Below are 26,197 nucleotides of genomic sequence, written 5' to 3' on the forward strand. Positions count from 1 at the left end.
GTACAACTATAGTACTGTTCATATGTGTGAGTGAGTCTCTGTATATATATACATACAAGTACATATATGTATCCCATATATTTAAATACAGATATAATTATAGTTACCTTTTACTGAACCTTTAACTTTCTTACTTTCTTACCTTGGCTGATTCTTTTTTTTTTTTTTTCCTTTGGGAAAGGCAGATATACAGAGAGGAGGAGAGGCAGAAAGGAAAATCTTCCATCCCATGGTTCACTCCCCAAGCAGCAGCAATGGCTAGAGCTGAGCCAACCCAAAGCCAGGAGCCAGGAGCTTCTTCCTGGTCTCTCGCCTGGGTGGGTCCCAAAGCTTTGGGCCATCCTTGACTGCTTTCCCAGGCCACAAGCAGGGGCCTGGATGGGAAGCAGGGCTGTTGGGATTAGAATCGGAGCCCATATGGGATCCGGGTGTGTTCAAGCAAGGACTTTAGCCACTGTGCTATTGCGCCGGGCCCTTGGCTGATTCTTGAAACAACAAATCCATTCTGTCTATATCACTGATCTTTTATTTATTCTTTGTTTTAGCATTTTCAACTATGCTGTTTATCTTCTTGCATTATCCATGCCTTTATTTGTATTTCTGTATTAATAGTTATGCTCGTCTGTATTTTTTTTCACTTCTTGACTATATTCCTTGGTAGATTTTTCTCCAAAACTATTCTCTTTTATTTTTAATGAAAGCACTTTTTTCCTTATTGTTAAATTTTGTTGGCTTGTAGGTCCTAGAGAAGCTTCTTTCATTGTGCAATGAAAACAGTATTCATCCTTTTCTACAAATAAGAAACTATTAATAAGGATTCGGAGAATTGCTTAAATAAGAAATGCTTCAAGTCCTGTTCATTGCCCTCCCTTTAAAATTTCTTAAACTCATATACTCATATATATTTTTAGATTTCATATATTTATAAAGTCTTATTCAAAAAAATAACCAATAGCTATTTTGTTTTCTTCACCACTGATTTTATTCTATGTCCATTATGAGGGAGTATGACAGACAAAATACATTTCATATTGAAGTTTAAATGGTTTCTGTAAAATTTTCTACTCCTTTATAATGAATTATTAGCATTTGACATCACAACAGGTATTGTATAAACTTTTAATATGCTTATTATGGCAAATTTTGGCATCTAAAATTAAGATAGGTATGAAATTTAAACAAACATTTTCTAGTCATAAAAAACTGATTATTGGTCTAAGGGAAAAAAATGCAACAAAAGAATGTCAAATGTGCCTGTCCTTTATAGCGAAGCCAGATTTGCCAGAATTATAGTGGTCTCAGTCAAGATTTGCAAATTGTTATTCACTGATTTACAGTGCAACAAAATTAAGAAATGTCCATAATTTTGCTCTTGTAATCAAGCTCCCATCTGAATGAATTAACAATTGGTGAGGCAATTTAAATGCACCGACTGTTACCTGGATGAAACATTAATATATCAAAGAAAACTCAACCAGGATCTTTTTCTCAGAACTACTCATTGCTATTCTGCAATATTAATTTTGTGACTGATTTTTCATTGAGGAAATATTCAACAGGAAACCAAAGTAGAGTTACACCTGACTGAGAGACATTCTGGGAAGCGGGATAAGAGAGAGTGAGGGGAGGTTAAAGAAACTGTCAGGAAACACAATGCCCTATTACTCAAGTTGCAGAGTTGGTCTGTGAACATTTTGGAAACATTTTGAGTGTGCTAAGACATATATGCTATGTCTTATATAAGTGATATCTATATCTATATCTATATCTATATCTATATCTATATCTGTATCTGTATCTATATCTATATCATCTATATCCATATCTATCACTTCCTTTATGAGGATTCTACAAGTAACTTACTGAATGCTGATTGTCTGACTGTTGTTGGGACACATCTTACAGGCAATAAAGGAGTTTCTCTGAACAGTCACAGCTGTGGCAGGAAGAGGTGGCAGGCAGAAGCAGCAGGACAGGCAGCGGGAAAGCCATCTGCTGCACAGACAGCAATATGGGATTCTTCAGGACTGTTGATTAGACAAGTTGGTTCAACTTTTTTCAGAAAGATCTGAGGTCATAAATTTAATTAACAAGCATTCATTATTAAACAAAAAATACTTTCATGACATGTTTTTCTCTATGTGTTAGGCTGCTAAGCATATCACTCCTTGGGTACACATTGTGCTTTATTATTTTCTTATCACAGTATATGAACTATATAAACAATTGTGTCATACAAAATCCATCACTTATAAAATTGATATTTAGCTATAATTTATTACATTATATGATTTATGTAACTATAAAAATGTCTGAGGTTCATTGTCAATTATTTATATGATTTGTATTGCTTCTGATCTGATTATGTTATTTCATCATAAAGGAGAGTGGAAAAAAAACTAACTCAAGTCAATTTGTGTGTAAAATGGAGTAATTCTTTAACTAAAATACTAGTGAATAGTTTCCCAAATGTCCCCTCCTGTTATTAAAAAATGACAGGACTTTAGAGATTATGATTACCTCTTCAAAATTATTTGAACTTGACCATTCATAAAAATGGAGCAAAGAATAACATGAGTAATTGAAGAATAACTTCAAGCCTGAGGCTAAGCAAAGGGATTCGTTTTCTCTTCCCAAATATAATTTACAAGACTAACAAGCAAGTAATTTGACTGGAATTTGATGGATTCTTCTCCCATTCACATAAATTCTCTTTATTTTGCCAAAAGCTGAGGAAATTAATTAACATAAAATAATATGAAATCAGAAGCCATTATAATGGCATGAATTTTGCTTAATTAAATTTTCTCAACTTGGCAGTTGATCATTTTGCCATTGCTTTCAGATATTTTTGAGCAAATTATGCTTTTTTATGGAAAATGTTCCTGATATATGTGTATGTATTATTGATATAAACCTTTTGATCAGTATGGCATAATTTTATTTCTTTGAAAAGATATTGCTATTTTAACTAATTATAAGGGATAACAAACTGAAACAGAATGTGCTGTTTTAAAACAAAACAAATATGAATCCAGGTTAGCCAGGAGTATTGAAGCCTTCAATACATTTTAATATTTGCATTCTCAACCACACAGATGGCATACTTAATTCTCCAAGTACTATCACCTCTCTGCTTTTCTAGTTCTTACAAATCAAGTAAAGGCAACTCCTAATAGAAAAAAAAATAAAACATAACATAGACTACAAAATAAATGTAAGCTTACTATATTTGATTGAAATACAGTATACTTCATTATACTATTTAAACACTAAATTGGTGACTTAAAGATGAATAAATTAATCTACTAAAGCATACAAGTAACAATATTTAAAATTATATATGCTTAAAGTATAAAATTTGATTCTTAAAAACAAATGTCTCATTCTGGAAAATACTAGCTAAAAACACTAAATAACAATAGTAGTTCTTCTTTTTAATGATGCCAGGTTTTAAATTGTATTGGATCTTGGTTCCCATTTAGAACTGAGTATGATGGTGTTGCAACAGTAGCACACATGAGTACCATTTCAACTCTCGACTATTCTATTTCCAATCCATCTCTCTGCTGATGCACCTGGAAAAGCGGCAGATGGTCCACTTGCTTCCATCTCTGCCACCAATGTGAGAGATCCAAGTGGAGAGATCCATTTGGGAAGAGAGCAAATTCATTGACAGGTGGGAAACAACCATTCTGTTTAAATTCAAATATTTGAATGCTGTGAAGAAAAGCTGAACTTGAAATACACAGCTTCTGTATCTGAATGATAATCACATTCCACTGTTTTAGAACTGTTTTTAAAATTATTGCCAAAAAGTACAATATCAATTTCATTACTTTAATAATAAAGTGAGGATAGAGCATGTGTCACTTTTTTTCTTAATAACATATGTTTTGATTTTAGTAAAATTACCAAATGTACATTAAGAGGAAAATATTGCTCAGTATTGTTACTCCATAGCAAACTTTTTTTTTGGCTCAAAATGCAGCAGATTTTTAATTGAAATTCATAGAATAAATTAATGATCCTAGAAATGAATATCATCATGCATTTTCTCATGATACAATAATATATGTGAATTAGACTTGATCATTTATTTCGCAACATATTGTAAAGGAGTGTGAGTAAATTTTACTCCACAAAGTTTCCCTTCATTTCATATTTAATATGTGGAAGCATAGTTTGTTTACTTATCATGAATATTTGTAATAAGTTTGAGTGTTCTTGAATTCTTTAAAATGATAGCTAAATAATTTACAAGGATAAGGAGAGATTGTTTTTTACAAGAATAACAAAATGTTTCTATATGCCATTTAGTTTTCCTTAACATTCAGTATTTTCAATGTTACTAACTATGAAGGTTTTTGATATTTTATTTACATTTTATTAAACTTTGTCTTATTGTTATCTAATAGAAGGAAACTATATCACAAAATCAACTCTAAAACAGCACAACTGTGGTGGATATTTTGGCATGGTGGAGTAAGCAGCTGAGTAACATAAGCATCCAAAGCCATAGCTGTGTTTTGAGTCATGGCGGTTCGATTTACATCCAGCTCCTACTAATATGCCTGGGAAACCACAGAAGATGATGCATATCTGGGCAGCCTGGATGCAGTCCTGGGCTGCCTGCTTCCATCTGACCCACCTTCATCTCCTGTGGCCACTGGAGGGATGAACTAACAGATGGAAGATTCTCTCTCTCTCTCTCTCTCTCTCTCTCTCTCTCTCTCTCTCTCTCTCTCTCTCCTAGCTCTCATCCCCTCTCATTCTCTTTCTCTGTCCACATTTCAAATAAAATGAGATATATTTTTATAATGACAATTGATGAAATATATTTATTTCTAGAAAGTTACTATATTGACCTTCATGTGTATTTTATTTATAAATTTTAAGAAGCAAAATCTTTAAAATGTTAGCATCTGAGCCTTGCTGGGCCCCCACCCAAAAAGGCATCTGCACTGAGAGCTGTAGTGTTCTGGGCTTAACCAAGTCCTTGCTTTTACAGATGACACCACGAGTCAACAACATCACCCTACAGGAGGCTACCTGCTCCTTTTCCTTTCGAGTAATTTTGAACACCATGCTATGTCCAAAGTTTGTAATATTTATGTATAAGAAAAGGCAATCTGTGGTTATGTGGTCATAATGTCACCATAAGGAGGCACAGAACCTGCATTAAGCAGATGGGTGTGGATTTATTCTGCAGTTTATTTATGCACCATTCATACATTCATCAGTTCTAATTTTTCACATCATACGTGATAGATGATCCTGTATACTAAAAGTGATGACTAATTGGGAAACATACCAAGTATTACTGTGACAGGAGGGATATTTCATTGGTGACCTAAGGCATTTGAGTTATGGAAGCATGCGCTAGAACAAAAATGGCTTTAGCATTGACAATGTTCTTTAATTGTCTTATTATACAAGAAAAATATCAGATAATAGTGCTCTTTTAAAATTATCTTGTATTACTTAGTTAAAAGAAGGCATTACACTGTTGCCAAGATTTTAATGGTAAAATTATCTTAAATTATAAGTTTTGATTTTAAATGAATTGAAACAAAATGCATGAAACATTTTCAGTTCATTGCCATCTAGCTTCACGTAGAAACAGTTTTCATTTTTTCATACCTACGTATCTGATAGCACCCACAGAATGTTCAATTCTTAAGTTATTAGATTCAATATATGATATAATTTTAACATCTATATACATAAACAATTTTGAGTAAAATAACAGCATTTAGATTCATTTTATGTTTAGAACATTTAATATGATTCAAATAATAATAATTTTGCATTATTGTAAAGGCATTATGGTATTTTCAATAATACTAATCTATGTAAGAATAATTGATGGGAAGAAAAAAAATGAAAGTCCACTTTATCATTCAACTTGTGGATTCTTTCACTGAACTTCACTTCTGCTAAATGTGGAATTATGTGTTCAAAATGTGCAGACACACACATACAAAAACATAATTTGATAGCTAATTCAAACATAATGCTTTACATTTGTAAAGCATCTTTGATTTTCATAGAATACCATTTTATTCTCTTTGTCCTTCAAAAATATGCAATTCAAAACTAATACATAATGTTTACTTGTGGTAATCAATAAAATTGATATCATAACTCTTTCTCATGTTATAACAAAAAGAAAATGAAAGCAGACAAAACTAAATACAAACATACGTGCACAAACAAAATATCCCTGACAAAATATCTATTCCTGCAAAATACGTATTCGTAAATTTCAATGACTATTAGCAAGTGTGTTAAAAATTATAACGGCAAGAATACAGCCTTTTTAATATTTCTTCATTTGACTTGATGGAATAATCAGAATATTTGAAACATTTATCATGAATTGTCACACAATATGCAATATTATTCTTTTTTCTTCAGTTCTCTACCAGATGGTTTGAATCCTTAAAGCACACTTTAGTGACTGATGTTATGGATTTTCTGCACTTTAAAATCAAGATAATTTTACAGCTATGGTTTAGGTAAATTATAGAAGAGAGAAGAGTTGTCCTGGTTTGTTCAGTTTTGTCTCTTAAGACTATGTGGTGGTGGTTATTATTATTGTTATTATTTAAGTATATTTATATATTGGATTCTCAAGGTCACAGAAAATGCCTGATAATTGGAGCAGAATGTTCACACATCCCTATGCTAATGCAATATTGATCCAAAATGATAGATAAAATGTCATTCCTCGACATAGCTCTAAAAACATATTTCCTTTCATCATTCCTCACTTCCTCTTTCTTTCTTCCTTTCTCTCTCTTTCTTTTTTCTTTTATTATTTTATTTTAAGATTTATTTATTTAGAAAGGCAGATATACAGAGAGGAAGATTTTTCATCTGATTGTTCACTCCCAAAGCAACGCAATGGACGGAGCAGAGCCGACCAGCTGCCAAGAGCCAGGAGCTTCTTCCAGGTCTCCCACACAGGTGCAGGGTCCTAAGGCTTTGAGACATCTTCGACTGCTTTCCAACGCCACAAGCAGGGAGCTGGATGGGAAACGGGGCTGCCAGAATTAGAACCTGGGACCATATGGGATCCCTGCATGTTCAAGGCAAAGACTTTAGCCGCTAGGCTACTGTGCTGGGCCCAGTAGTGTATCATTCTTAATTACTGTATTGACAAAGTCATAAAACAAAGTTTGGCAGAACTATACTAGTAGTAGTACTAACACACACACACACACACACACACACAGAGTCTTTTAATGTTTTGCCTTCTTAAAATGTTTGTTTATTTTCTTAATTTTGGCTCCACCATGCGGAAAGAACATGTGATAGCTTCCTTTGTGTGTGTAGTAATTGTTAAAACAAAATTTCAACTTTTTTTTGCTCCATTAAATATTCAGTATGACAAAGCTTTTTTATAAATGATGGAAACAAGTATAAGTATTAGCTAGTAAATATGATGCATTAAGCAGCATTGGAATTGAAATGGTGTCCATTGATTCAATGCTGCACATTCAGGCAAATATGTGATGGACTGATGCTCTGATTATTCATAGAAAAGAATCATTGATTGCAGGCTAGAATTTAAGTACTGTAATAAATATTACAACCCCTGCAACTGTAATATACACAGCCTAAATAGGGATAAGATGCAACGAATTTTTTTGTCCCAGTGTAGAGGAATTAGTGTCAGCATCTAATTTTCTACTAAGAAAGCAACTTTATATAAATTCATTACTAGTTTCAATCTGTTTTCAGTAAAATAATTCACACTTCAGAAATTTCTGTCTCCATCACTCAGGTATGTTACTTCATACTGCTTGGAGTACCCACATCCTTTATATGGGGTCAGTTCTAGTGCAGGATGCTCCATTATCATTCCAGCTTCCTTCTAATGTGCCTGGCTCAAGTACCTTTGCCCGTGTGGGAGACCAACAAGGAGTTCCTGACTCCCAGCCCCCCAGCTCTTTCTGTCATTGGGGGTGTATGGATCCAAGATGCTCTCACACTCACGCTTCCTCTCACACTATCGCTCTGTCAAATTAAATAATAATAATATCATTGTCAAATTTAACAGAAATAATAAAGATACATAAAAGTATACACGCTTTGACAACTCACAGGGAAATTATCCACTGTTGTATTTTGAGAAACTGTGAAAGGGGGATGGCATGTTTTATCTACTAAGTAACACATTTAAAATTTATTTTTATGGTATATATTTGATATTTTGAATTCTGATGTTGATAATACTGTGATATGCAATAATTTTATCCCACTTGGTTTGGGATATCAGAACAATATGAATTTCAAATAATTTTTGACATATAGATAGAGTGTTAAATGATCTGGCTTCCCTGAGAATGGGAAAAGAAGCTAACATATGAACATGCTGATAGGAACTTTCCAGAGTCTGATCCTTTGTGGATCAGCTTGTTCCTTACTGGACTGATTGCTCTGTCATTCACTGGAGCCTATCTAGTCTGGTGCTGTCATGCTTGGTCTTTGACATGAACAATAAGATTAGGCACAGCAGAACAGCGGCATGAGCCCAGAAAGACAGTAGTGAATTCACCCTAGTAAAAACATACTTAAAGGGGAAACCACTAAATCTGCACTTCTAGGAAATCCTTTCCAACTATGTTCAGGTGAAATAAAAATGATTGCTATATTTATAAATTCTAAAGTCACAGTACAAAGCATAATATAATATGATTACTATACTATGTATTAGTTACATATAGTATATATTTACATATACTATAAATGCCACATATTAATTATTAAAATGCAATTAATTAGTCTATTAATAAAAATAATTTCAAAAGGGATAAATGTCTTTTTATTTGGCTGTGCATAAACTTGTACTGTGTATAAGCTTATGCTAGACCCATTTGCTGTTTCTACGTAAGTGAGATTAAAAAGACCAGATAGAGCTAAACAGGGCATTTGCTCGCGGAGTCTGACAATTATTTTACTGTTGGAATATAAGATTCACAATGTGATACTCAAAATCTTGTTTGGCTGCATTCTTATCGGAGCTGACAAGCAAAACATTTTCTGCTACCATTCAAGTGATTGTAAGAAGTTTCATTTTCTTTGAAACTGTGGGGGCATTTTCTTGACAAATTAGGTTGGAGGACACTCTTAGATATCAAATGTGATTCCTTTCTCTACACCCCCCTCACAGAGCTTCTAAATAGGGCAGCATGTTACTTAAATTCCACAGAGTTTCTCACTCTAATTCGCTCAAGTTGAGACTTATGATTCAGAGAGTAATGCCAATCACTTCAATCACGTTTTGTTCATGTTTACAGTGTGCATGTTTTATTCTAAGTTAGTAGTACTGTACTATGTTAGAATTATCCTAGGGCATGGTTTGAACAACAATTATCACATTTTATTTCACTTTAAGTGACTCATTTTAAAATAATAAGTTAGAGTAACACATGCACACGCATGTTCAATTGCTCATAAGGTGTGATGGAATGTCTGTCTGAGGGAATTAATAACAGTGACATTCAGCTACTTTTTTTTCTAAATATAATTCTGTCAGAATTGAAATTTTATGTTTAAGAAAAGAGCATTTTAAACAGAAAACTATAAAACATTTAAGGGTGAAAAATTGTGTTTTATTTCATTTGCTCTTGAAAATTCACTCTCCACTCTTCCTCCCCATGTCTGCTTCAGGAAGCTGAATTTAATAGACAATACCAATGGATCACTTTGTCAATTACCTTCTGCTTAGATTTGGCCAATGGGAGACACTGAAAAGGACAAGCCTGACAGATGGAAATTGTGTAAGCAAAATTAATAATTGCTTGCTGTCATGTTTTCCTGACTGTGAAATAATATTCTTCATGTTTTGCGGTGAAAATTCCATCTTTCTATCAAATCTAGGATTAGATTTCTGCAGCTGTTAACTTTGATATAAGGTTTTGTTACTTTCCTATATTTTCATAAATAATCCTGACAGCCAACATCAAGCCCCTAGATCTGATTAATTATTACTTGTAGAGCACCAAAGAATCAGTTCCTCTTTCCCAAATTTTCCATGGGTGAGATGATAGCATCCAAATATTCACCTGTTCAAGAGGTGAGCTCGAACCACAGCAAAGAAACTCTGAGGTAATGAGAGTAATAGCACATCCATCACGACTGATGTATTAGCCCACCTCCAATTAATGACAGATACTTGCTCTGCACTGAAAGGAAACAAACTCTTGGGAGGAAAGGTGAGGTTTATCAAAATATAAGCAAAGGGCTCAGAAACATCCATAGAATGATACAAAGAATGCTCGAATTTTTTTTTTTTTGGAAAACACATAAGGTGGGAAAAAGCTGTGTGCATTTATAAATGACACTAAAATAAATTAATTTCATATTCCACAGTGACTTTGAAGTGAAAGTGTATGACATCTAATTTTTAAGATAAATTTGATATTCCATCACTGTTTGATAGTTTTAGTGTTATTTTGGAGAGTATTCATGAAGATCTCTTGCCATTCTTTATTCTCAGTTTAGCTTTTCTGTTTTCTATTTCGCACTGGAACTTGTCTCATATAATCAGTAAGTAGTATAACTGAGATCTAATCTATAATCTGACTCCCAGGGATGTTTTATTAATAATTATTGCATATGTTCTGAATGAATATTATTTCATTCCATGAAACAAAGAAAATATTCACTTAGAAATACTGTATCTGCCACAGAAACAATATTTTGCCTTTAGAGAACATTTTTCAACATATTTCAAGATAGTAGATCATTGATATCAGCCTAATAAGATGAAAATAAATAACCTGAAGCAATGGCATGATATTCAGTGAGCTCAGCATTACTCTGTGCTTACAGAAAATTGCAATGGACCAGAACAAAGACTGCTTATTATTTGCTAACCCTCTTCTATTTTGTTTAAGTGTTATTATCTGGTTCATTTGCTTGTATTTCCTCATAAACTATGATTGGATTACAGGCATTTTATTCCAATAAAGGTGTTTTAAAATTTATAGAATAATATAAATGAATGTAATTTAACAATAAAAGTCATATTATTCATACATCTATCCTTTGGTAAAGCTTAGCTATAATACTTTTCCATTTTTTATGCACACAGAACAGAATTATGCTCCAGCCTCTCTTTAATAATGGTGATAGCTTTACCTGAGCTCTATAACCTGTAAAGTGGGAGCACCTGGTGTGAACCACCATTAGGGGCTATAAAAATACTTACTATACTCCATTGTCTGCAGCCAAGACTTTAATATGGCTGCTTCAAAGAGCGCTGCAGAATACATTTCTAGGATGACATTTGGAGGATATTTTTCATACTGTCAAATAGAAATTTAGAGAATTTTACACTTTTAATCTTTTTGGGCTTTTATAAATTAAATTTCAATTTGAGCAAATGATATCATCATTGCAATACCCTTCATTAACTAAAACCCAAATCAATAGCAATTTATATAATTATGACTGCTGATTAATTGGACAATTAAACTATTCCTTCAGTTTCAATTGACATTTGAATCTCTATCAGCGTTTCAGCAACACTATTGGCAACAGGCTTCCAAAAGGGTCAGACTTTTTGTTTATGCTGTTTTTTCCAAACGAGTGACAGAACTGGAAAACCAATTCTACATAAATGTATTGAACCCTCCAAGATGAAATGAACTTATGAATCTATAGGATTCCAGGGTTAAATATCTACTTTGACTACAAATGGCATTTGTATATTGCTTGCAAGTTGGTTTCTTTCACATATAAATTCATTCATTCACATATAAATTCATTTGACATAATTTCTAGCTCAAAAAATTTAACTGTCAGAAACATAATAAGCACAAATTATTTCAAGACAAATATTTCCTATTATATATGAATTTTTAAACCATACTCTGAAATTTTCTAAATACATGATATTGCATCTTTCTGATAACTTTTATGATCTGTCAGTGTTTAATTATTTTATGTGATACTGTGTGAGTCAATTATGGCTATTTTTGAGCCATGTTACAAATATCTTCAATGACCTATTATAGGGTTTTCGTGAGAGGGATGTATTTGCTTTTATTTCTTAATGCAATGAAGTTTAATCACCAGGTAAATTATAATTAGGAGATTATAACAATATATGTTCATTAAAATGTGAGATCCAATTACAAAGAAAGAGATGTAGGTAAGACTTTTAGCAAGTAAGCATAACTTCACAATGGAAAATTGGAGTATTTATTTGTGGATTGAAAGGATGGTGACAAAATTAACCAGCATGGATTGCACATAAACTACTGAAAATAGGATGAGAGAAAATCTAAGTTGTTTTATAGGTAAGCCATTACATGTTGTGATGTTTTCTTAGACTCTGGTAGGGCTTTCTCAAAGACATACAGCATTGATATTTAAAATCTTTGATAATAAACCAGAAAAACACCACAGAGTTCTATAAAAGTCAACCCTTTCTGATTGCTATTGACAGTAGTGTAGTTCTGAATATGCATACACTGAAGTTTGAATATCGTTGTTTCTCTTTCTTTAAAGATAGTATTGGCATTCTGCCCCCTTTGCTTCTGTAATTAATTACTCCTCCAAAATAAGTGAGGATGTGTGCTTTTGTTTAATGATTGCTTTTAATCTTTTTTCCAATGATTTTGGGGGAGTTTGGGAAGAAAGTTCAGAGCAAAATAAAATAGGTGTTTCAGCACAAATGTGCTTCAAAAAACTTGTTTTATTTTAGGCATTTTTTAAATGTTAGTGCAATTAAAAAGATTCTATCACTCTACCAATGAAGCCTCTAAGATTCCATGTCCTACAATTTCTGATGAGTTGCATATTTCCGACAGGTGTCCGAATGAGGATATTTCCCAAATTGGCATTTTGAAGAGAACATTACATACATAAAAAATAGTGATATGATGTCTAATGACAATATATGTAGTAGCTGCTTTACCTCTCCCAGATACTGCAAAAAATGTGGTCAGAATGGATTGATCGTGGGACCAGTCACGCAACATAGTGGGTTGGGCTTATGCCTGTGGCCCTGGTACCCAATACAGAAGCTGATTCATGTTTCAGCTGATAAAGGTCCAGTCCAGCACCCTGTTTGTGGCCTCAAAAACAGTAGAAGATGGCCCAAGTCCTTGGGCTCCTGCATCTTGTAAGAGGCCTGGAAGAGGCTCCTGGTTCTTTGTTTCAGATACACTCATTTTTGTCCATTGCAACCATTTGAATAGTGAAACTATAGATGATAGACCTCTCCTTTCTCTCTGTATCTCTTCCTCAGAGTCGAGCCTGTCATAAGCCAGTAGCCAAGAATATCTTCGAGGTCTCCAAGGATGTGGTAGGGTCCTTTTTGTACCAAAACAGTAGATTCTTTTTTTTATTATTAGAATAAAATCCAGTATCTCAGCAAGATTTTAAAATGTATATCTGAGTTGACTGTATATGATTTCTGAGTTACTCTCTCAATGGCTCCATTGTTTACATAAACTTTGTATATTGAATTGGCTGGTGTTGTGTTCTGACCCAACCCCTCCTACATGCCGTCCTGGTTCTCACATTTGCCAGTGGATATTATGAACTGGCTCAGCCTGGTCCATTCCCAGTTCTGACACATGTATGTCATTGGCTACTATCACCTGGCATTGTCTGGGCTGCTCCTTGACTTGTTTTTGCACTCATCTGCAAGAACTCCATTCTGACAGATCAGTTCCCCAAGCTCCTCTTTCTGGTCTCCTCCAAGTGGCACATGTCTTGCACACTGATTGGTCCTTGACCCAGGCTCACTTTGTCCACCTTTTGCCCTCCAGGAACAGCATTCTTGACCAACTGGCCCACTTCCATTCCAATTCTTGCTGTTGGGTGTTGCAGCCAGGCACACCTGTTCCACACTGAGACAGTACTCACATGGTTCAGCAAGAGCCGAGACCTAACCTAGCCCATTCTACACTCACCCTGGCTCTCACAGTTCCTGATGGATACGAGAGTCTAACACAGTCTGGTACTTCCCAGATCCAGACATAACCTATGCCAAAGGAGACTGGAGCCATGTTGTCCATCCTGCTGCCCCTATTTGGGCCCTCATGCTCACCCTTGGGAACTCTAATCCAGCTGGGGTGTACCCTTAACTCCCCGACCAGGCCTGTTCCCAGCCACAGCTCATAAGCATGCCAATATAGATTGCAGTTTCATAGGCATGAGCCCAGAAACACCTGTAAAGATTTTTGTCCCCAAACCTGAATCTCTCATATGCTGGTTAGTGTCATGGCCCAGCCTAACAGTGCTTGTCCCCTGTTCTAACTCTTACTGTTGGCTACTCTGATGCTGCCCTTCTAGGTAGGCCCTCAGCCTCAGCTTTAGTGTGTACCAGTGAGTGGTGTTTAGTGATAGTTGATGCTGGCTACTCCAGCTCAGGTCTCCCATGTGTGCTGGTATTTTGGTTTGGCCCTTAAAGGTCACCCACTGTTCTAACTTAGCCCCTTCACTTACCTACAAGTCCAGTGGGCATGTCTATTGAAGTTCATCAGTAATCATCCCTCACCTGGACATTTACCCTAAGGTGCCCATCTCCCCTACCTGTGCCATCCCCCAGACCCCTTGTAAGCCCACCCCCCTGAAGTGCCCAGAGCATGCTACCCGGGCCAGGCCAGACACGAGACTGCCCAGGCTCCCAACTAATGAGCAGGCAGAAGTTCCCAGGCAGGCCCTTACTATTACTTTTTTCTTTATTTAGTATGTACTATTTAAGTGCCAGACATTGTCTTTTTTCCAAGGGTCATGTCTTTCATTTATGACATCATACTCTCTTTTCCTTCCTTTGCAATGTATCAATCCTTTTATACTCTTATTTATATCCTTTCTGATATATTAATCCTTTATTTTACTTTTCCATCTACTTACTTTGCTGATCAATGAGTTGAGTAGTTAGTTCGATTTTATTTGTTTGTTTATGTATTTATTTTTGTTGGAATCACAGATTTACAGAAAAAAAAAGAGAGACAGAAAGATCTTCCAACTTCTGGTTTACTCTCAAAATGCCCACAATGGCCAACGATGAGCATATCCACAGCCAAGAGCTTCTTCTGGGTCTCCCACATGGGTGCAGCACCCAAAAGGCATTGGACCATCTTCTGCTGCTTTCCCAGGCCACAAGCAAGGGGCTGGAAGGAAAGTGGAGCAACCAGGACATGAACCAGCACCCATATGGGATAAAGGCACTGCAAGGTGCATGATTAGCTGTTTAGCTATTGCACAACCAAGTTAGCTCATGTGTCATACATTTTTTTGTCTTAATAACTAAGAAACAAAAAGAAAAATTAAAACAAATGGTACTCTGTCCCACAGGTTTCTTTTTAATAAATTGCAATAACCCTAATTTTAATTACTTTTAAATGCTATTATTTAATATTTTTTCTTTTGTCTTATTTACTGTAAGGGATTTTAATATACATTTAGTCTTGAGATACATGATTTTAATTAATCATTTTCTATTTTGGGTCTAAATGTATTTATATGAAGAAAAAATTTCCTGTGGATTTAATGCCAGTTTCCTTGTGAACTTAAAACACATTTAACTCTCTAAAATACGCCAATTGCAAACTTAATTTCACAGGGTTTTTATAACATATGTTGTGTTTTGCTGGAGTTACAAAGTATCACGTTCATATATTGTGTAATGCATCAGTGACTCAAACAATGAAAACAAAATAGTTTAGAAAAAATATGTATGTATATATTAATATGTAAATGTGAATTTGTAATACTCCATAGTAAACATGTGAAACCTACATACTTACCTCTGAAGAGACACTCTGCACGATTGTTAAAACAAAGATATGATCAGACATGCATGTGTTATAATTGACAGAACAATGATTAAAGAAATAAAAACACTCACCACTTTTTTCCTTTTGCCATCTCCCCTCGTACACTCACACAGTGATAAGTCTAGGTATGTCCACACACAATTCTCACATGGCTATGTTTGTTAATGTACCACTGGTCCTTAAGTGGTACTTGATAATCGGATTCTGTAACATTTAACTTCTTTTTATTTAGCAATTGTTGGTATTGATGTTTTTCTAGATAAGATGGCGCCCATATTTTCACAACAGGCACACGATATGATAGTGATTGTATATATTTAGAAAGTGAGGGAAACCTGATGTTACAAGCCAAGTCTCTGGAATACCTGCTTATCATGACAGTGACACATTTGGAGTCCTAGCTGCTCCATTTCTGATCTTGTTTTCTGCTCATTCATCCAGGGAGTCAGTAGATGTTGACCTGAATCCTTGGGCCTTTGCCACTCATATGGGTACCGGGATGGAATGCCGGCCTCTCTCCTCAGCTTTACCAGCATTAATACATCTGAGAAGTTAGAAAGCCAGGAAGATTTGTGTATCTCTATTGCTGTTTCAAGTAGATTAATATGAATAAAGAAACAGTATAAAAGATATAAACTGATGTGAGATAAAGGTTCAGTAAGATTACTCTTAATATGAAATCATAGAACATATTAAATCATGTAAGATACCAGAGATACATAGAATAACTTTATGAAGCTTTAAAATTAATCCTTCAGCATATATATATATAATCATGAGTTAGATATAAAAATTCCAACTGTAGAAAAATGAATGAGCATCTCATGTGCAGCAGCTGTTTAACATTTTTTGAACAATTATTTATACAGATATCCAAGCAAATATACATAAAAACTTGAACCACAGCTTTCTATAACCAGAGCATAAACTCACATGCTGCTGCACATCACTGTAGCCTTTGAAATATGACCTGAGGTGAAGCATATGGACATTGAATCGCAGCTTTGAAGATGTGCTGTCTAGGTGCTTTGCTTTTGCTTTTGTTATATATCTGCATTTTTAGATCCTCATCTGTAAGTGCAGATGTTGACAATACACACATGAACGTGTCATGCGGCCTGACTTGACACTTGCCAATTTTGCTTGATGTTCTAAAGGAACTTGCACATTTTTGTCAATTGTCTTAAATTCAACCTGAGGAACTCCCTTTGTAGGTCTTGCACAAAATTTCTGCCACACATATGAACACTTCTGTTGATTTTGTTTTGCTTATTTATTTCAGACGTGGGGGTGGGAGGAGAAAGAGAAAAACGAGAGAGAGAGAGAGAGAGTCAAACTAAACGCCCTGCATGTTTAGTTGACTCCTAAAATGCCTGTAATTGCTGTATCTAGGTCAGGCGAACCTGGGAGCTGGGAATATAGTCTTGGCTTCCCAAGAAAGAAGTAGGAACCCAATACTTGAATCATCACTTGCGGTCTCCTTGGGCACACATTAATAAGCATATGGAATGGATAGCAGAAATTTGGCACAAATGAGACTCTCCAATATGAGATGGTGGCAGTTAAGCATTGCACCAAAAATTTGCTGCTACCCCATCTTTTTGAGGAATACATTTGCTGAGCACAGAATTCATTGGTGATAGTTTTTTTCATTCAGCAATCTAAATATATTGTCTCACTGCTTTCTGTTCTTCATGGTTATTGATAAGAAGTAAGCAATGGGTCTGATTGAAGCTGCAATGTGTTACATATTATCATACTTTTGCCACTTGGTGAGATTTTCTTTGTTGCGTTACTGTTACTGAATTCGTTGTGCTGTGGATATGTAAACCGCTGGATTTAATCAAATCTTAGAAGTTTTCGGTCATAACTCTCCTTTTGTCTCTCCCCAGGTCTACGTCTGGCACATGAAATGGTGACCTACATTCTTCTCTCAAACTCTGTTCATTTTTATCCATTATTTCCCTTAAGTCCTATCAGTCCTTCAGCCTGAATAAATCCAGTTTTCTTCAACAATGTTTTTGAACGCCAGTGAACACCTATTGCAACCCTGGAACACTGAGAGCACGGAATGGTGAGTTTAAAATGTAGTCGCAATGTTTGAGATGATGGAAGGGAAGATGCTGGAAAGCAGACTAAGACGTGAAGGAATGTGAGCTATCAGCTATGAAAGCTTAACATTTCAATCCAGAAATAAGAAGAAACAGCACATTCTCATTCTGCATCAGTGATATTGCAGAAATTATTATTATTATTATTTATTGGTACAGAAATGCACTCTTCATTGTCTTCATTATTTACCCGTCATTCTCTAATATGAACATTTTCCCTAAATTAAGTAAAATATAATGCAAAACAACTTCTAGATAATTTCTCTGAGCATCTTCCTTTCCAGCTCTACTTTCAAAACACTCACCAGTTTTCAACTTTTCTTTTGAAATCTGCATTTGAAAAGTGGGTCTTAGTTCCCTGGTGGTCAGTGTGAAGCCACACAATTTGCTGCTTGATCTTCTGGACAAATACATTGATGCTCATATATTCTGAATAAGTACATTTTTGTATGAGCATGTTACAGCATGCTTTCCATTCAAATTATTCTGCTGTCAAAGCTGTCCTACATGCTGTTGAACTAATCTGCTATTTCCTAGGCCAATGTAGATTTTACTGGAAACTGGTGCAAACAGTTCTGCAGAGCACAGACTAACAAATCTCAAGTTGTATGTTACTGCAGGAGGTGATATTTGCATTATTAAGAAAACATGTATACAAGAACTTTAATCTTTTTGTATATTCCATCATTTATCTTTTTGCATAAACTTAAGATTTATTTATTAACCGTGACCGTGAAAATAGCATATATAAATTTAATTTCTAATGGCAAAAAATAATTTTCTAATTCAAAAAAGGATGATATATATGCTTGTTTGCTTCAAGAGCTGACTGTGGTAGTTCTGTGCCTCCATTTAAAAAAGGCTTATATACTTGGGCAGGCTGACACAGCAAGTTAAGTAACTTTCGCATCCGCAGAAATGATGTTACTTTAAGTTCCTCTGCCGTGTCTCCAGTACAACTCCCTGTATCTAGCCCTCAGGTTTTCGTGACTTTTCTGATTCACCTTTTCCCATACTTGCTGGTCAGAAGCAGCAGGCATCTCCGCCTCACTCTGCAGCATCACACTTTGATTTCCTGGCCCCAGACCTGTTTATCTCACTTCAGTCACCCTTCCAAGTACAAAGCTTTCTGATCAGTGTTTGATGACTGGAGATTCCTATCCTTTCAGTTTCATAATGGATTGTTTTCGTTCCCACAAATATTGTGTCAATCCAGTACTTTGTCGTCTAAACAGCCACTACATTCTCCATCAACCAACTGTCGACCACTCTGATTTTTGACTTCATGACTTCTGTTCTGTTTCAGTTACATCCATTTCACCCATTTGGCATAACTTCAACATTTTTTTTCCAGAATAGTCATGCCTGCACCCATGTTTCCAAAAGTTATTGGTTAAAAAAAATCAGAAACCTTCTGTTTAGTTTATTGTTATGTATTTGACTACAAATATCAAAAAACCCTTCTACCTCAAACTGCTTTTCTAGACATTTTTTTCAAATGGTTATATTACACATTTCTTTACCTTCGACGGTATTTTTTTAACCTTCACCAACTCCCTTTTCAAAACAAAGCACAATCATAAGTACTTTAATCAGATACTCTGTTCAAGTGTGGAAAACATAATCAATGTAATGGAAATTTCTTCAGTTTTACCCTAGTAAAATACTAACTGCCTAAATTTTTGCTTTGCTGGTAGTTACCATAAGAGATCAACCTTTGATCATTCAGTGAATTATTTTTACCTTAAATGTCATGTAAAACATTGTCTTCAGACATTGACCTTACAAAGGTATGTATAATGTGCTACAGACAGCATAAAGCAGAGGTACTAACAGAATAAGTTATATGACTCATGAAAAATGGGCAGCAGTTTATCAGTCAGGCAAAGGAAAAAGGGCATTCTAAGCATAAAATCCAAAGTTCTTAAAGTGAAAGAACACGATCTTCAGCAAATTTGGTTTTATGGCTCTTGCCAGGTTACAATGAGTGTGGGTGTGTGATTGTGTGTGTATGGTAAGAGGGAGAAAATTCGTGCAAGTATATTTTTTCTGCTTCAAATTAAGACGGTGAAATAAATTGCCTGGGCAGGCAACTTACATGATTCAACCTTTATAATAACCTATACCAGGAAGAGAGTATCTCCATGGAGCACATCTCTTTCTCTCATCATTATTCCGTTTTCAGTATCAGGCCAGACTGACCAGTGGATATACTCCGTGGTGATCCATAGAGATAAATATGTTCTCAGAACTTCTGGCTATCTTTTACGTCAGTTGATGCTTTTTTAGATACTCTAAGAGAAGAGGTTGGGATACCACTTTTATTGAATGAAGAATTTTTTTTCCACTAAGTATAGGTTTGAACATCTGCCTTTCAAAGTTAAGAACATGGTTGATCTTCAGCAAGGGAAAAAAAAATCAAATAACATGAAAAAAAAGCTCAAATGTTTTCAAAATAAATAAGTCAGCATCTTTGTTTACCAGATATTTCACTTTTGACTTTGTATAAGCAATAACATTTAATTTGCAAACCAGAAGTATAGGCAGAGGAAGTTTTGATCCATGTATTGTATCATGACTGCTAAGAGTAAAATGAACAAAATAAAGCTTACCATGTAACTGTGTTAGAAGGTAAAAGACAGAAGTTTTTACCATATCAGCTGTGTCGGAGGTCAAGCAGAAAGGCAATGTACATATTCTTTATCATAGAAAACAGTAATTCACAATGCTTACATGAAGGTTTTGTTGTTGTTGTTTTTGAAAGATCCCTTTGGGGCATGCTTGTGACACATCAGGTTATGCTGCTGATCAGGGCAGTGCATCCTAGTGTATGATTTGCGTGATCGGTGCTTCTGATCCAGCTTCCTGCCACCATACCTGAGAGAGAGAACCTCCTGCCAACCAGGTGGGAGGCATATAGGAGTTCTTAGCCCTTGCTTTCAGTCCAGCTTCGCCCCTGCTATTACAGGAATTTTGCGAGTAAATCAGAGCGTGGAATATTCAACTTTATGTCACTCTTTAATAAATACAGAAATATTTTTCAAATTATTTTTCACTAAATATTCTGTTACTTTTGTATATTTACGAAGGGAAAAAAAGGTATATCTGTTCATGATTTAAAGGGAATTAAAATTTTGGCTCCTGGTATTCATCATCAAAAGTTACAATTCATATAGCTTCTTTTTGTGTTTTAAGTTATTTGAAAGCCAGATTATTATTGACCAAGTAACTAAACAAGAAATAACCCTCTATCATTGTGTTTTATTGTTTGATACCCATGTGTGATAACTATCTAAAGGTTTTTGTTGAGGTATTTGTTAATAAATAAATGGCTGACTATAGGTACAAAATACCTATTTATTTGTCACTGTCTATTTGTATAACACTCAATATATTTTCACTAGAGAGCTTTGGAAAATTCATGGAATATGACAATTATTACTGTCACTTCAGATCTTGCTTCAAAGATGAACTGTACTTAAAAGCTGCTTGATAGTCAATGCTTATTATTTAGGGCAGGCACACAGCACATGTACATACAGGCACATGATTATTTCAGTTATCATTTAGGCTAATACAACACTATGAAAATTGTGGTTTTAAGCAGCAATCATTTTATGATGTTCAGAGCTTCGGGATCAGGGAGTAGGTTTAGCAGGTCTTTTTTTTTCTTCCACCCTGTGCTTTGATGTACATCACTATGGTGTCATGATGGCATTCAATCAGCAGCATGACTGAGCTAGAAATTCCTGACCCTGCTTTCACACTCTCACTAACAACATGTTTGAATTACTTACATCATAGTTCAGATTATGAGGAAGTGTCCCATCAGAGAGGAAGTTGAAAACCCCCTTATGGTCTCCACTTCTGGAAACCACACCAGTATCATTTCTACCTGTTGGTAGTCGGAAAAGAATTCCCAGGGCTTATCCAGAATTAGGGAAAGTGAAACACCCACTTCTTGATACATTATGAGAAAGCATTTAGAGACATTTTGCACTCACCAAAATAAAAATAAATAAATAATAAAATAAACTGAGTAACACACTGGTTGCAAGATATAGTTTAAATAGTATTTTAAAATTGAATATGTTCCTGCATTGTTATCAATAAAAATCAAGACCATATGCATATGTATATATTATATATTTCCCTGATTAAATAACTGTGTGGCATAGAAGAGAATGTCTTTTTCGTTTGTCATTTTAGTCAAGCAATTTTATTGTTACATTGAAATGATTGAGATGTCTTTAAAATTCTTAATTATGCACTATTTTAAGAAACTATATTTTAAAAAACTTGTTTTAATGTGATTTACTTTAAGTTCCTATGTATCTATTTTAGCACATTTAAAGTATTAAAATATTATTAAATGCATAGCATGACTTTTGAGTACAATAAAGGATTATTTTTAAAACTTGCCCGAGATCTTTAATGGAATCATTTTTAATAGCTCCAGAAAAGCAGCAAGATCCTTCTTCCTTTAATTTTCTAAAGGAAGGAAATTATTTGGTTATCAACCAAGAGCAATAAAAGCTTCCTAAATCACTTCAATTTGTAGGCATGTTTTGATACCATAAGGCAAAATATCTGCTAACAGCAGGCCAGAACCACTTTATTCTGAATGGTAAAATTAACATTCAGACCAGTCAATGGAAAATTTAGTCACTATTTATTAATATGTTTTAAGCACTTTTTTAGAGAATTATACATGTAAAAGAGAGACCGCACTGGCTCCTGACAGCTGTCCTCTGTATGCTTTCTGTAAACAGAAAATGAAGCAACTTCCTACTCATTCTCTCTGGAAAGACAGCTTTCAGAGCTTTATGCAAATAATCTGACCCTCTAGCTGTGGCACATTCTTCAAAAAGACACCTACCTTCAAAAGTGACAGCAAGTAATAATGTGACAAACGACCCTGCAGCCGGCACATGTGCCACATATTTCACCTAGAATCCTTGGATGTGATAAAATTATCGTGACCTCTATTGCCAAGGACGTTACAATCAATGCAGCAGTGCTAAGTCGAAGAAGTAGAAGTGAGAGCTGTGTCTTCCTTTAGTGCATTTCGAGTTAAAGCTTTTAAAAGTAAATTTCCCTTTTTATTTATTTGTCTTTGGCAAGAGATAACATTCTTTTATAGGATTTTTATTGCCTAAATTACAAAAAAATGGGATTGTGTTTGCTGAAATTTAGGAAGAATTCGCATGTGATACACTCGGGTAATTAGATTGAGGGTAGGTATTATAAACTTTTAATGAATATTGATACTGAGTTTAAAGGTCTTGGCTTACTGTTAATACAGCCTGCTACATGTTAAGTTTCGTTTTACAGTTCATTTTTGCCCTTTAACAGAAAGAAGATAAACGATGCATCTCTTCACTTTTTATTGATGAAAGATTTATGCAGAGTAATACAATAAAATATTTCCTACTGACTTTGCAAAATAGTCAATGTATAAATAAATTGTTTTCAATGTACCCACACATGAGTGAAATGAGCACCCCATGGGAGTTTTATTGAATCTCAATTGCAGCAATCAAATTTAAGAAGAAATCATAGAGCACTTTTTCAATCTGCCTTGACAGGTTTTTGCACCAATTAAAAGTCCTTGCTGTGTCGCACTGAGGTCTAGGCCAGCGATCAGTACAAACATCAAAAGGCACCAAAGGAAGATATAGAAGCTTGCTTATAACCATTGTGAATCCACTAAGCAGAAATCTTGTTTTAAATAATTTATGGTCACTGCCCATAGTTACTTAATATGTATGGAAAGCAAATAATGATCATTATTATTATATTGCTTTCACAAGTTTAGAAAAAATAAATTGAATTCATGATTAAACAAAATGCACACAAAAAGACAAAATGGATACTGATCTGAGTTTCAAGAAATTACATTTTCTCCTTCAGCCACTCATTTTATTATATGTGCCAGAAGCACACATACAATAATTGTGCATTTGCAGCATATATGAGTATGTGTAGTAATCTATGGGAAATAGTATGTTATTTTGACTATTGAAATGTGGTACTCCATATCGAAAATTATTTATGCACTGTAAGAAAATCTTTTTAAAGTTAGTAGTTTGAGAAAAAAATAATTAATGTTAGTTTAAAGGCCAGATTGTCTTTGAAATCACAAATTTCGAAGCTGAAGCACAAAGCTCTTCTATTTTAAAAAGAAGATCATTTGTGTTTATAATTACACATTAAAAAGGAGATAGCACAAGGAGATTTACTCATTTTATAATTCTGTCTCTGGTTACAAAAATATGAGGCATTTTGAATATTCAAGAGCACACAAATTATAGATGCCCCCATATTATTAAACCAGGTAGACATTGACTGTGATATTTCTACTTATCTATTATTAACTTATCTTTAGTGTTATCCAAAATATTCATATACAATTATTAAGAACAAGCAGTTCTTCAGGAGTCACTGGCACAAACAAACAAACAAAAACTTCTGTCTCCTCTCAATCAAGCTTTCTACATCCCCAGATGCTTTAGATTAATTAGCTCTTTAATTTGATGCCAACCCTTGGAACCTAAATTATATGTATGTACTCATTATCTTTCAGTTTTAGGCATTTTAAGTTACTTGGGGGTAGGGGAACGGGCATTTAGGGCTTTTATTTCTACTGATACTGATGCATGTGCATGGATATCTAATCAATATTTTAAGTAAAATTGTACAATTTGTAAATCAGTGTTTAAATTTTGCATTGTGTAGACAGAATGCTCAGTGCATTCACTCTCTAGGCATTATTCTGCCAGTGATTTTCATTCTAGTGTACACATGTGCATACATTTTTAAAGGTAACATCATATTGACTTTAACGCTTTAGTGCACTAATTTTAAAATACACACATGACATTTTTGGTAGAACTAAGTGTGTATTGCAAGGAAATCTTATCTACACTAAACATATTGTACAAGAAGGACAGACTGTCTCTTCTTACATGTTGGAATTGGTATATTGCAAGGATTCTGATACAAGTCACCTGGCTGACCACCCTGGAGAAATGGGGCACATTGAGGGCACAGCAGCATCTGTTGAGCCTAATTGTATAATGAATCCTGCATGTGTTAAAGTCCATGTCGCTAAGCTATAGAGTGTATATCTTTGAAATGATAAATGTTTTATTCATGAATTAATTGAGACAAAAGATGACAAGTATTTTCAAATGAGGATTGTCATTTGAACCAACAACTTAGTCTAAGTTAGTAATTAAGAGCCTAGCAAACTGTTTTGGGTTAGACAGAATTATATTTTCTAAGATAATAAGGTATGTATCTACTGTGTATTATTTGCTTTTATGACTTAAGAATAGGACTTTATATAAAAATCTCAAAACAAAATAATCTTTAAAAATATGCATAAACAACATCATGCCTAATAATTACAATTAGGAATATAAAAGGTACTACACATTTAAAATTATTTCAAGTGGAATTTGTTTAACATTTACATTTCAATATATATACATTTGTGAAATGAGTGTCAATTATTCTATGACCTTCTTATTATTTCAATATATACTGTGTACTATTATGTTATATACTGTGTACTATTATGTTTGTCTTATCTTTTTTACCAGACGGCAAAAGTTATATGATTGTATTTAGTATCGATGATGCCATTAAGGGTCATTTAGACACAGGACTCACACCGGATACAAACGTATATTGATATTCATCTTATAAGTCTACATATTATTCCAGAAACTTCAAATCTGCAGTGCATAGTGCAGTAGTATAACTATACATATGTATATAGTTATACTATATATACATATATACTATATACATATATAGTTATACTATATATACATATGTATACATATGTGTATATATATATGTGTGTGTGTGTGTGTGTGTGTTTGTGTGTGTGTGTGTTTCTGTGATAGACAAGGAGAAAAGAGAGCTCTTATATGGCTTGCTTATACACCAAATGTCTAAAATAGCTGGGGCTAGGCCATATGGAATCCAGGAGTCTGAAACTGCACTTGCTCCCATATGTGAATGAATTATTTCCTCCTGATTTCCAGGCACATTAACAGGAAGATGAATCAGAAACAATTTTGCTGGTTTACCCAACACTCTGATAGAGGATGCTGGCATTACAATGAAGGATTAATCTGTTGCTCCGTTAATACTGGCACCTTTGATAGGTTCTATATATTGACATTGATTGTACATTTTTATAAATATATACATATGTGTAGTTACTCCTTAATACACACACACACACACACAAACACACAC

The sequence above is a fragment of the Ochotona princeps genome, chromosome 12 (genome assembly GCF_030435755.1).
Source record: "Ochotona princeps isolate mOchPri1 chromosome 12, mOchPri1.hap1, whole genome shotgun sequence".
Classification (NCBI taxonomy): Eukaryota; Metazoa; Chordata; class Mammalia; order Lagomorpha; family Ochotonidae; genus Ochotona; species Ochotona princeps.